At 37.3% G+C, this 14,085-nt stretch overlaps 1 protein-coding gene across 3 annotated transcripts in view; it reads left to right on the forward strand.

The window, feature by feature from the left end:
* The window catches only part of LOC122813975, a 602,906-nt gene that overhangs the window by 524,036 nt on the left and 64,785 nt on the right, over window positions 1-14,085 (forward strand). The window lies entirely within an intron of this gene.

The following is a 14,085-nucleotide window of genomic DNA, read 5'->3' on the forward strand; positions in this document are numbered from 1 at the left end:
TTGTATTATTTACAAGGAGATGCTACATATGTATATAGTGTGGTATTTCAAACAGCAGACAACTCACATTTTTTAAATTTGAGTAATTTTATTATTCCATCAAAAACTAATTGGAAAAGTTTGTTACAAAATAAAATGGGATAAAGAAGCAACAAGTGACGTAAAGCAAATAGTTCAATCATTCTAGCTGCTCAAACTGTAGTACTCAGAACAAGTGTCAGCAAGCAACAGCACAGGTGCTTTTAAATCTAAATACATTTCCCTGCATCAGAATAAAATCTTTTACCAGGAATATTTTGTTCCAAACAGTCAATGCCTCTTTTACTAAGACTTCCACCAGCTGTTTCGGTCCCTCCATGTAGACTCCTAACTTAAAGCAAAATGCACAGGCTTCAGTTCATCTTTCCTTCACACAGACATGTTCCAGACCTCTCTAGATCCCTTTTCCAACAACATCTAATGTCTTTCTTTTGACCCTTATACAGGAACACATGCATATCTAAAAGTAATTTATCTTGCCTGTGGGTATCTTTTACTGAAGGAACCAACCTCTAGTATCCAGTGGTCTGTAGTATGCCTATGCTAACATTTTATTTTCCCCCTTTCTACCTTACCTAAGCAGTGTAAAGGTAAAGCCACCATGCTGTGTTACAGTAGATATTGAGTATAGTGTCATGTTACTGGCTAAAGTGATACTTTCTCTATTAGTCTGATACACATTTAGTTGTGGTCACAGGTGTTGCCACTGTGGTGAAGTTGTTCTTTTGGGTTGTTTAGAAGTGATTAGTGCTTTGATGAACACCAAGGGTGAGAATGGAGGGTTATGCTGGCAGTTATACATAGAGATTAAATTAAAAGGCTGCCTGGAAGCTGGTTTTCTCTGTTAAAATGTGTTTCTGATGGACTAAGGCTTATTTTATTGATTCAGAGAGCACAGATGTTTTGTTAGCAGCATGAAGTACATCATTGGGGGAACCTGTTTTGACTTATGCAGACTTACTCCAGTGGATAGTTCTGTAGTAACAGCATGAGTTTGAATACAACTGAATTCAAAGTCATATTTTTCTTAGAGAGGCAAACATTCCCTAACTACCTTCTACAGCAGCTGCTTCACCACTGTACCTTGTACTTAATATAATCAGTGCTGAGACCTCTGTATGTCAAGAATCCCAGGTTGACTACATTTTTGCACTCAGTACTTTTCATATTCATGACACTTAATATATATTTACTTCCCCAGTGGATAAGTATGCAACTTAATTTTCCTGCTAGCGCTTGAGAAATAGCTACTGCAGAACAGACTGCTGGTGGAATACTTTAAATATTTATTTTGTATCTTGATAACTAGGTACAATACTCACTAAACAAAGTGCTTTTGCTTGGGTGGTACAGAGAAGAGGGAAAACTGGAATAGTTCACTAAAATTAAATTATAAAAACAGGCAATACGCTAACCACTACAAAGCTATCAAAAATATTGTGCATGTTGTTACATTAGATTAAATTACACAAAGACATAGAGAAGTGCATCAGAAACCATATTGAAGTACAATTTAGCACATTCGGCAGGATACCTGCAGAACTTTATCAAGATTTCTTATCACTTAGCATTCCAGATTACCTATATTACATAAAGTGTCTAACAGATTACTTGCTTACCTTACCACTTTTTTTGCACACTTACTTACATTTGTTGAACCAGCAATATTTAACTGGAAAGTAGAGAAGCACAAGCAAGAAGTCATTATGATACAGCATACAATACGGTTCAAAGCACTGTATAATGAAATAGTATGTATCATGTATACACAGGTAAATAGCAGTATGTATCATGTATACACAGGTAAATAGTAGTATGTATCTATATACACAGGTAAATAGCAGTATGTATCATGTATACACAGGTAAATAGTAGTATGTATCTATATACACAGGTAAATAGTAGTATGTATCTATATACACAGGTAAATAGCAGTATGTATCATGAATACACAGGTAAGTAGCAGTATGTATCATGTATACACAGGTAAATAGTAGTATGTACCATGTATACACAGGTAAATAGTAGTATGTATCTATATACACAGGTAAATAGTAGTATGTATCTATATACACAGGTAAATAGCAGTATGTATCATGAATACACAGGTAAGTAGCAGTATGTATCATGTATACACAGGTAAATAGTAGTATGTACCATGTATACACAGGTAAATAGTAGTATGTATCTATATACACAGGTAAATAGTAGTATGTATCTATATACACAGGTAAATAGCAGTATGTATCATGAATACACAGGTAAGTAGCAGTATGTATCATGTATACACAGGTAAATAGTAGTATGTATCATATATACACAGCTAAATAGCAGCATGTATCATGTATACACAGGTAAATAGCAGTATGTATCATGTATACACAGGTAAATAGTAGTATGTATCATATATACACAGATAAATAGGAGTGTGTATCATATATACACAGGTAAATAGTAGTATGTATCATGAATACACAGGTAAATAGTATGTATCATATATACACAGGTAAATAGTATGTATCATATATACACAGGTAGACAGCAGTATGTATCATGTATACACAGGTAAATAGCAGTATGTATCATGTATACACAGGTAAATAGTAGTATGTATCATATATACACAGATAAATAGGAGTGTGTATCATATATACACAGGTAAATAGTAGTATGTATCATGTATACACAGGTAAATAGGAGTATGTATCATATATACACAGGTAAATAGCAGTATGTATCATGTATGCACAGGTAAATAGGAATATGTATCATGTATACACAGGTAAATAGTAGTATGTATCATATATACACAGGTAAATAGCAGTATGTATCATGTATACACAGGTAAATAGTATGTATCATGTATACACAGGTAGACAGCAGTATGTATCATGTATACACAGGTAAATAGTAGTATGTATCATGTATACACAGGTAAATAACAGTATGTATCATGAATACACAGGTAAATAGTAGTATGTATCATATATACACAGGTAAATAGCAGTATGTATCATGAATACACAGGTAAATAGCAGTATGCATCATGTATACACAGGTAAATAGTAGTATGTACCATATATATACACAGGTAAACAGCAGCATGTATCATGTATACACAGGTAAATAGCAGTATGTATCATGTATACACAGGTAAATAGCAGTATGCATCATGTATACACAGGTAAATAGCAGTATGTATCATGTATACACAGGTAAATAACAGTATGTATCATGTATACACAGGTAAATAACAGTATGTATCATGTATACACAGGTAAATAGCAGTATGTATCATGTATACCCAGATAAATAGCAGTATGTATCATGTATACACAGGTAAATAGCAGTATGTATCATGTATACACAGGTAAATAACAGTGTGTATCATATATACACAGGTAAATAGCAGTGTGTATCATGTATACACAGGTAAATAGCAGTATGTATCATATATACTCAGGTAAATAGCAGTATGTATCATGTATACACAGGTAAATACTAGTATGTATCATGTATACACAGGTAAATAGCAGTATGTATTATGTATACACAGGTAAATAGCAGTATGTATCATATATACACAGGTAAATAGCAGTATGTATCATGTATACACAGGTAAATAGCAGTATGTATCATATATACACAGGTAAATAGCAGTATGTATCATGTATACACAGGTAAATAGTAGTATGTATCATATATACACAGGTAAATAGCAGTATGTATCATGTATACACAGGTAAATAGCAGTATGTATCATGTAAACACAGGTAAATAGCAGTATGTATCATGTATACACAGGTAAATACTAGTATGTATCATGTATACACAGGTAAATAGTAGTATGTATCATATATGCACAGGTAAATAGCAATATGTATCATATATACACAGGTAAATAGCAGTATGTATCATGTATACACAGGTAAATAGCAGTATGTATCATGTATACACAGGCAAATAGCAGTATGTATCATGTATATACAGATAAATAGCAGTATGTATCATATATACACAGGTAAATAGTAGTATGTACCATGTATACACAGGTAAATAGCAGTATGCATCATGTATATATACAGGTAAATAGTAGTATGTATCAGATATACACAGGTAAATAGCAGTGTGTATCATGTAAACACAGGTAAATAGCAGTATGTATCATGTATACACAGGTAAATACTAGTATGTATCATGTATACACAGGTAAATAGTAGTATGTATCATATATGCACAGGTAAATAGCAATATGTATCATATATACACAGGTAAATAGCAGTATGTATCATGTATACACAGGTAAATAGCAGTATGTATCATGTATACACAGGCAAATAGCAGTATGTATCATGTATATACAGGTAAATAGCAGTATGTATCATATATACACAGGTAAATAGCAGTATGTATCATGTATACACAGGTAAATAGTAGTATGTATCATGTATACACAGGTAAATAGTAGTATGTATCATGTATACACAGGTAAATAGTAGTATGCATCATGTATACGCAGGTAAATAGTATGTATCATATATACACAGGTAAATAGCAGTATATATCATGTATACACAGGTAAATAGTAGTATGTATCATGTATACACAGGTAAATAGTAGTATGTATCATGTATACACAGGTAAGTAGTAGTATGCATCATGTATACACAGGTAAATAGTAGTATGTATCATGTATACACAGGTAAATAGTAGTATGTATCATGTATACACAGGTAAGTAGTAGTATGCATCATGTATACACAGGTTAATAGTAGTATGTATCATATATACACAGGTAAATAGCAGTATGTATTATGTATACACAGGTAAATAGTAGTATGTATCATATATACACAGGTAAATACTAATTTGATACAGAAAATAAACAAATGAGATCTACGCATAGGTGTTAGATGACTGGGGCTGGGGGGGACTGCTTTAACACACAACTGTGTGTTGATTAGCTATGTTTACAATCACATACATAATTGCAGCTGAGTCTCATTCTAAACTACTGACACAGTAAGTTTAGTATTTATTAAGGACAGTTTGCATTTTGTGTACTAAGATGCATTTCTCAGTCCTTCCCAGTCTTTGCATACTTCTTAACTTAATATGAAATTACTTGAGGTGCACTGATGCTGACAGTAGCGGGAAGCTGGGAAGCAAGCAAATGAACTTTGCAGAAAGCCTCCAATATTAGGTATATTTTGGATCATTCCAAATAAGTTAATGCTTTTGACAGTGTATCACTGAGAATATCAGTTTACTACTGTGCATGTGTCTTTATCCCTGATTTTATGCTAAGACATTGAGAGTTTTTTTTAATCACAAGCTGAATAGCATTAACACAGTAAAGTACCTTTAATTGCCGAGTGGGTAGGATGTGAACTGTTTGCGGATGAAGATAATTAACATTTCCTTATCCATTTGTCTTTGTAAGAGTACAAGGGTGCATTTATGTGAAATTAAGATGGAATAATTGAGTTTAATTTGTGTGAAACAGAGGGGAAATTATGTGCAGTACCTGTCAATTTTCCCTGACTGTGCAGAACGGCCATGATGTGTGACTCTTATTTTTGGCTTGTTCATAATAAAAATTGATGCTTTCTGCCAAATTTCTGATGTTTGCAATTGTTACATATGACATAAATTTGAGTTTCAGACTTCATATCTTTCAGAAATGCAAGCAAATACAAAAAACATTATTGGAGCAACTTTTAAAGTATGTAAGATTTAAAATCTGCCCCTGATTTTGCATCGTTGCCCCTCATGTTTTGGCTTTATTCCTAATTCTTGCACTGAGGTTGAGAGCTGTTTTCTTTTTCTTTCTTTCTATCACAGACACATGAGGTGTACACAGCAAAGTGTGTATAACTACTAAGAAGTGGCTATTTGTGGAGGAATGAATCTTACCCTCTGGTTTGCTCCGTTAGCTAATGTGCCTTTGTGTGAAATAAGTTGGCATACTTCTGACTAGTTGTGTAAAACAAATGTATTATTACATACTCAACTGTCCCTGATTTTGCAGAATTGTCCTGATTTTTGCCTCATATTTTTGATTTACTCCTCTTAAAATTTGTTTTTTTTTCTGATGAGTCATTAATAATTGCAATCAGGAAAAAATAACAGACATTTACCTTTCAGATTTCATATCCTCAGAAAATCTATTCTAATGAAAAAACATTATTCTAGCAACTTTATTTTTGGCTTTGATCCTGATTCTTTTGCTGACAGGCTGACGTGTTTTTTGAACAATTAGATAAGCTGCACACACAGCAAAGAGGCTATAATTGTAAGATGACTACAGGGTCTGTCTGTGGATGTCAGTAAGTTACCCTCCTGTTCTCTGTTCATTTTAAACTACATGGCTTTGGAGGACTAGTGTACATTTGTGTGAAATACATTGGAATACCTGCCTACTTTGTGTGGAAACAAACTTGAAACACATTAATTGTTGTGTTCATAATTAATATTTTACCAAGATCAGATATCTAAGATGTACACAGTCAACAATGGGTCTATAATCAATAGTTGACCCTGCTGTCCTGATCAGCTTAAATAGTCCTTTGTCTTTGCAGGACTACTGCACATTTGTGTAAAGTAAGTTGTAATATTTTACTGTGACCACTTTTTATCACAGTCAGACATAGAGGATTATGACTGAGCCTCTGATCATAACCAACATATGTGTTCAAGACAGGGATGCCAAGAAATTCACCTCACAAGATAGGCTTGAGAGGTGAATCTTGGCCTCAATCTTGAGAGCATATAATAAAAGTAACACTTGGTGGGACAAAATCACAATTCTTTGCAGTGCATGGAGCTTTAACTGCTCCCTGTCCTACCAGTTACAAAAAAATGTAGGCAAGTAAACGGAAATGCCCCTGCCTACTTCCTACTTAATCTGGGATCACTTCTAGTATAAGACTGTCCTCATTCTGATACATTTACCCATATCCTCCTCCTATAGACATATTCCTACAACTATATCAATCTCTCCCTGCAATCTCCTGCAGCTTTATCCCTCTACTTAACTACTTCTACCCCTAGAGCTAGATTTGCTCACCAAAACTGGTAAATACTACCTAATCCTTCAGTTCCTACAGCTATACTTGCTCAACAAAACTTGTAAATACTACACAATCCTTCTACTCCCAGAACTATACCTGCTCAGCAAAACATGTAAATATTGAGCACTAACTTCTATCTCTAATACTTTCACTCAAAGCACCACCACTATTTCTCCTTCCTACAACCTTAACTATCTGTTTAGGAATCTCTAAGAATTACTGCTTTACTATGCAAACGTAATAACCATAACTTAATGTAAAAAAACAAAATTTTAATCAATTTCAGTATGAATTGTACTCTCATACTGTCAATCATATTCTGTAAACTGTTTAATGCTTTCTAAATTCTTGATTGTTTTGAAATCCTGTATGCAATATTGCTTTTCTCCCCGGGCTTCCACTGAAAATGGGCCATGTTGACCCAGTGGACCTCCCTGGTAATCAAACTGGAATAAATGAATAAATAAATAAATAAATAAGTGAAGTGTTTTGCAAATTTCCAAAGCTTTTAAAAAACAGTAAGACAGTGCTGTCAGACAGACAGCAGACAGATGTAGACTGTCCCTCTGAAGAATAAACATCTTTAAAAGCTGTTAGATACTTTGTTCTGCCACGTTTTGTTTATAAGTGTGGCAGAATTAAATATCTAACACTTTTCAAAGATGTTTTACCTTCTGCTTTTGCTCTTTGTTGGCCAGCAGCACTGTCCACTGTTAAATCCCCAAAGCAAGACCCAATCTTAACAAAGCTTTGGGGTGCTAAAGGAAAGCTTGTTAAGCACCCTTCTAACATCAATAAGGTGCTTAACAAACTAGCATTTTTTCCCATTTTTGAAGAGTAATCAGTGTTCCGTGCATTACATTTGAGTTGTATATGCAGTGAAGGGACTGAATAATTGATGGGTACAGACATTGGTGGATGATAATGACTGCAGTTTGAAAACTCTTACTAGAAATAAGCACTCTGACTCACCCCAAACAATTTAAGCTAGCAACCAAAGACCACTTTAAAAAACACTGGTCCTGCCATTGTACTCACCCTCCCTGATTATTACCTACCTTTATAGTACAGTCAAACTAACTTACTAAAACTTACCAGTAACTACTTCATCCTGTGCTTCCTATGCAACCTCCAAAACTTCTTCTATACTCTTCTCTCCGAAATTCTTATGTAACCTTTCAAGTTTCTGCTACTCTGCATACAAAACCTTATATTTACTCAATTCTCTTTTTAAACCAAAACATACAACTTATTCTACTTTTCTAAAACTCTCCTTTTTGTTTATAGTATTCTTTTATCTGTCAACAATATGCATGATGTATATAGCTTACATATTTTAACTACCAAAATTCTCTATTGATATTTTTATTGAACTGTATCTGTATTGCTATTTTTATTGTATTGTATATCTTTGGAGCTTTTCTCCCGGGCCTCCTCTGAAAAAGGGCAGTAGCTCAGCCGGACACTCCCGGTCAACAAATGTAAAATAAATAATAAATAAATAAATAGTCTTTTATGGTTTACAACTATCAAGTTGGTGAATGCAAAAGAGCATCTCCATGTATGTGTGGTACAAAAAAAGTTTGTGTAGGGGGCCCACGGTTTGAAAACTGCCCAGGGTCCAAGGTACGCTTCATCCGCCACTGCACATCTAGCAGCCTACAGACATCCTTATATTCCTGCGAATTTTTTAAATGCAAGTTAAAAGTCATCTAAACGATACCACAGTATAAGGACAAAATGATTGACTTCAACAATTGGCTAAGCTTCTGGTGTCATTCAAAGGGGATCCAGTATTTGTCTGCCAGGGAAGACATGATCGACAAACCACGATGCTTTGCCAGAGATGGTCTGCACCTGTCACCCCTGGGATTCAGGTTACTGGCTAAAGCTCTTGCCACCCCTATAGTGCCTTTTTTAGGCAAGGTTCAAAGGATAAAACCACCACCATAACAAATAGAAGCAGGCAAAATCTGAAGGTAATGCTACTCAATGCTAGAAGTCTAAACCTCAAAATGCACTCTCTTGAGTCACTCCTAAAAATGGAGAACATCGATATCTGTGCAGTAACTGAGACCTGGTTCAAGGCTCCAGAGAGCACCCATGCAATACCAGGCTACAATTCTTACCACACTTTTCAGCCACAAAACCAGGACCGAAACACTAAAGGTGGAGGAGTGTCCATATTCACCAAGGATATTCACACCTCCAGGCTAGTTGCCCAACACAATGCATCTGAAATTCTCCAGGTGCAACTAACACTAGGTAAGACTGCAATCCAAATTGTAGCTTGCTACAGATCCCCATCCATGCCCCAGGATTCTCACTACACCTTTCTAAACATACTGGAAAATATTAAGATACAACCAAACACCCTAATACTGGGTGATTTCAACTACCCTGCCATTAATTGGGAAAACTACTCAGGTACCAACTCCTTTTCCCAACGGTTCTTGGAATTCATAAATTCCAATGCCCTGGATCAACTAATCCATTGTCCTACCAGGGGCTCCAATATCCTAGACCTGGTCATCACCAACATGGGAGATAGATGCTCCACACCAGTGGTCACCCCCTCATTGGTCAGGTCTGACCATAAGCAAATCACCCTTGAGAGCTACATCCCACCCCCACCCGCCCCCAGTAAGGAAACCTCCTTAAAAAACTTCTCCAAAGCCAACTTCAAGCTACTGAAGTCAGAAGTGACAGACTTCACAACACCCACGTAGACAGGATCTGGAAGTTCGACTGCAGAATCCTACACTAAGGCACTGTACGAGCACATCCACTCGTGCATGAATCATGCCATCCCAAATAGAACCAAGATGCTCTTCTCCAAAAAAAGGAAGCCAATCTGGTGGTCCCTTGCTATAAACATACTATACAACAGAAGGAAGAAACTGTTGCAAAAAAGAGGAAAATCCCAGGATGCAAAAAACTCCCTCACCAGCCTCAGTAAGAAGCTGAGATCACTCATAAAATCCTCAAAAGCTAGTTACTAAAATAAAATTGCCAAAGATTCCAAAGACAACCACAAGGCGTTCTATAGTTATGTCAAGAATCTAAATGGCAATGCTCAGATCTGCTCTGAGTTACAACAGAATGGCATTAAATATACTGATACCAAGGATATTGCCAATATCCTGGCAGATCGATTTAGTGCCAACTTCACCCCACTCTCACCCCCTAAAGGGCCCATCTCAATACCAAAAGATTGCCAAATTCCGATAATCACGGCCACACAGGTAGAAACCGCACTCTCCAAAGCTAAAAATACAGCATCCATGGGACCAGATAACATCCCAGGTTGTGTACTACATGAACTACAAAATGAACTGGCACCTCACCTAAGTGTGATGTTTAATCATAGCCTCACCTCAGGCTTCATGCCCACTGAGTGGCGCACAGCTACAGTTATCCCGCTCCACAAGGGGGGATCCAAATTGGATCCTGGGAACTACCGTCCCATCAGTCTGACAAGCCTGATTTGCAAGGGCATGGAACGCATTATCATGGAACTTATAAACAAAGACATTGGCAACCTTCAAAGACTAGACCCCACCCAGTTTGGGTTTCTGAAGGGCTGATCTTGTCTCCTGAATCTGATTGACTTCTTCGAATCAGTCTCCAGAGCTGTGGACGAGGGTAAGGCAGTCCACACAGCCTATCTGGACCTCGCCAAGGCCTTTGACACCATCCCCCACTCTGGAATCATAGATAAACTTACTAAGCTGGGCTTAAATCCCTACGTCACTCGATGGGTTGCTAACTGGCTTACTGACAGAACCCAGACTGTAAAAGTAGCTGACTCCAAATCCAGCTCCAGACAAGTGACAAGTGGAGTACCTCAGGGTTCAGTCCTGGGACCACTCTTGTTTGGCATCTACTTCTCTGAAGTACAGGCCAGCACTAAGGGACTCTGGCTAACAAAGTTTGCAGATGACTGCAAACTGGGAGCCATTATTGAATCCCCAAATGATGTGGATATTCCACAAAAGGGCCTTACAGAAACAGATGCCTGGTGCCAGAGCCATGGGTTCAAGCTTAATGCCAAGAAATATATAGTTATCCCCTTTGGAAAAAAAACATGTACCCATGAATTACCACATAGGTGGCAGGACACTAAACATCGAAAGTGTGATGAGAGACTTAGGGACACAGGTGGATAGTGGTCTCACTTTCGATAACCACATTGCCACAACAGTCAGGAAATCCTTGTATGTAGCACACCTCATCACTAAGGGCTTTTCATCCAGAAAAAAGGAGGTCATTGTCCCACTGTACTCATTCCTCATTAGACCCCATTATAGAGTATAATGCCCCGTTTGGCATGTACCTCACAAGACATCTGCAACAGCTTGAAAGGCCACAGAAATACCTCACTAAAAGAATCACGGGCCTAAAGCAGATGCCATATATTGACCGTCTAAAAAACTCCAGCTATACTCTGTGGCATATCGTCTACTCAGAAGCAATCTCTGCTTAACATACAAGGCCATGTCAAACCATGAGCTGTTGGACATGCTCCACATAAAGAAATCCCAATCCCTCAGAGCCACATGCTCCAGGGATCTAAACCTTGTCATCACAATGAACAAAACATGCTGGAGGGATAGGTTCCTGACCCAGAGGCTCCTCATACTCTGGAATAGACGGCCCATACATATCAAGCAGAGTGCCTCTTTGGCCCTCTTCAAAAGGAACCTTGATGATTGAATGGGAGATAGGAAATTCACCCCGGGGATCATGTCAGCCACCCTGCTAGACAGGGGCCTGGAGAAGTAAATATTGTGGGAAGAAATATCCAGGGAATTGTTATGGCTAGACTTGCATAGGCCCTAGGGCCGATAGCCTAGTACCAGCCTATGAACCTATATAAATTGTGAGTACATAGTCTGTTTAAAAAGTATAAGTAGCAGTGTCATTCTGTAAACCATGGTCTTTACAATGATACAAGTCAGTACATTGGGAGTCTTAACATCAATGCACTAATTATATTTTAATGCAGAAATTCGAACTAATATTTTGACTAGACTTTAGCAACCAACTTTTCTTATCTTGGAAACCATACAATCTACAGATGGTATCAGTAGCACCTTTGGCCAGGCAGACATAAACTTTCATATAGTGACAAGTAATCCCTTTTTGGGTGCTTTTTTTTTTTTTTGAGATATTTATAGAACTATGAACAATTATGCCTATATACTAAATTACAATATAAACAAGACCCAATATATCTCAAGCTGTACAACTCACAGTTCAACCGTCAGTGATGACTTTCTTCAGCATCATCTAAGGTTTCAGGTAGCAGCATTCAGTAGTTTGTAAACCACTTGCATTTGGCAGTATTAATGACAATATGGAAATACTGCATATTTTTATAATAAAACATCCATTGCCGTGACTTGTATATTATCAATGAGGTTCTCTGTCTCTCTTCATCAGATTTTACTCTATACTCTTCAATAACATGTAGCACACTCATGTATGGTAATATAAATGTAATTATGAAAAATGCATACTAAGTAAATGGCAAGGGTTAATATCTCCAACAGAGTGCAGCCTAGATGAACACTTTTATTGTCATTGTGTCCCTTGTAACCTACTCTTTCATGTGTTGGCTATCATTAATTGGTAAGTTCCTAATTAATAGCACCAGCTTCAAATTACATCAGGATGCTATACACAGCTATGGTGTCAATTAGAAATATAGTAAAAGGAACTGCACATATGACACAGTTAAAAAGAAGGTCCTGGGATTCAGTTATGTTCACCATAATGAGCTCCATATTAGTACTGAAGTATGAGCTCTATGATACATAGATGGCCTCCTGGGAGAAGAACAAGGCTAGGGCTGTATCATTGCTGACACAGGTTGATAAGGAAACTTGGGCGTCTAAAGTATGGCTTGGGTGGGATGGTTTGAGTTGCTTAGCCTCTACGCCATCTCAGGGAACAGGTAGGTTTATGTCTGCAAAGATGACTTCTGATAGTGTGGCAGAAACAGAACAATTAGCACAGACAGGTAGTTGCAGCAATGCAGTAGATCATATGCTGTACAGTCTGTCATCAGTGTAGATCTTATTGGGGAGGAGGAAAAGCAGGCAGCTGTTACCCAGTGCAGTGACCCTTAATGCCCTACTACCCCCAGGCCCACAACTGACTTTGAAAGCATTTATGAATCAGGAAGGGTGCTCCGCACATCTTGTTCTTCAGAAGGGAAATGGACCACAGCAGCTGACAGATGAATGATAGCTGGTGAACTGGAATCAGAACTGACTCATTACCTTTCAGTGTGGGGGGGGGGTGTAACAGAATTAGTGCTAGCTCCATGGTGTAGAAGAATGAAACCCTGACTCTGACTCAGATAATTCAGACTCAACTAATGCGCTAGTCACTGGCAGATCCAACTGCAAAGGGAGAGGAGTGATGAGATGAAGGCCGCTCAGCTTTTCAAGGCGTCAGAGATTGGAGGCAAATCCCTTCAACATACATAGGGCAGATACCAAAGACCTGATGGGAGACATCTACTTATAAGGGTGGTTGAGCGAGTGAGTGGCAGGCCACAAGGCTAAATGTATAGTCAGGAAAAAAAAGAGAAAGCAAACCCAAGTTGTGCAGAAAAGCTAAAGCTGAAAAATAGATATGAAAGCAATTTACTATGATGCAACTTCTTTAAATAATGTATTAGTAAAAGTTAATTATATGAGTAAGTAGAAAGCATGCGTGGAGAGAAAATGTTTTTCTTTGAGTGATTTGACGTTTTAAGTTTCTGTTATCATATTAAACTGCAGCACTGTCTTCAGAGGATGCACCACAAAGTTTGATTCTATTCTTTAAAAGACTTTCTTTCCTGGGAATCTGACTGCAGTGGTTTAGGATAGGAAGACTTATCCCAATCTGTAAGCATGAAGAGCAATGCATGCATCATTGAAGCAGCAGAAGTACTTTACAAGAGTCATAGAATATTCAT

Source organism: Protopterus annectens, chromosome 10.part0 (assembly GCF_019279795.1).
Source record: "Protopterus annectens isolate FY-2018-M chromosome 10.part0, PAN1.0, whole genome shotgun sequence".
NCBI lineage: Eukaryota > Metazoa > Chordata > Ceratodontiformes > Protopteridae > Protopterus > Protopterus annectens.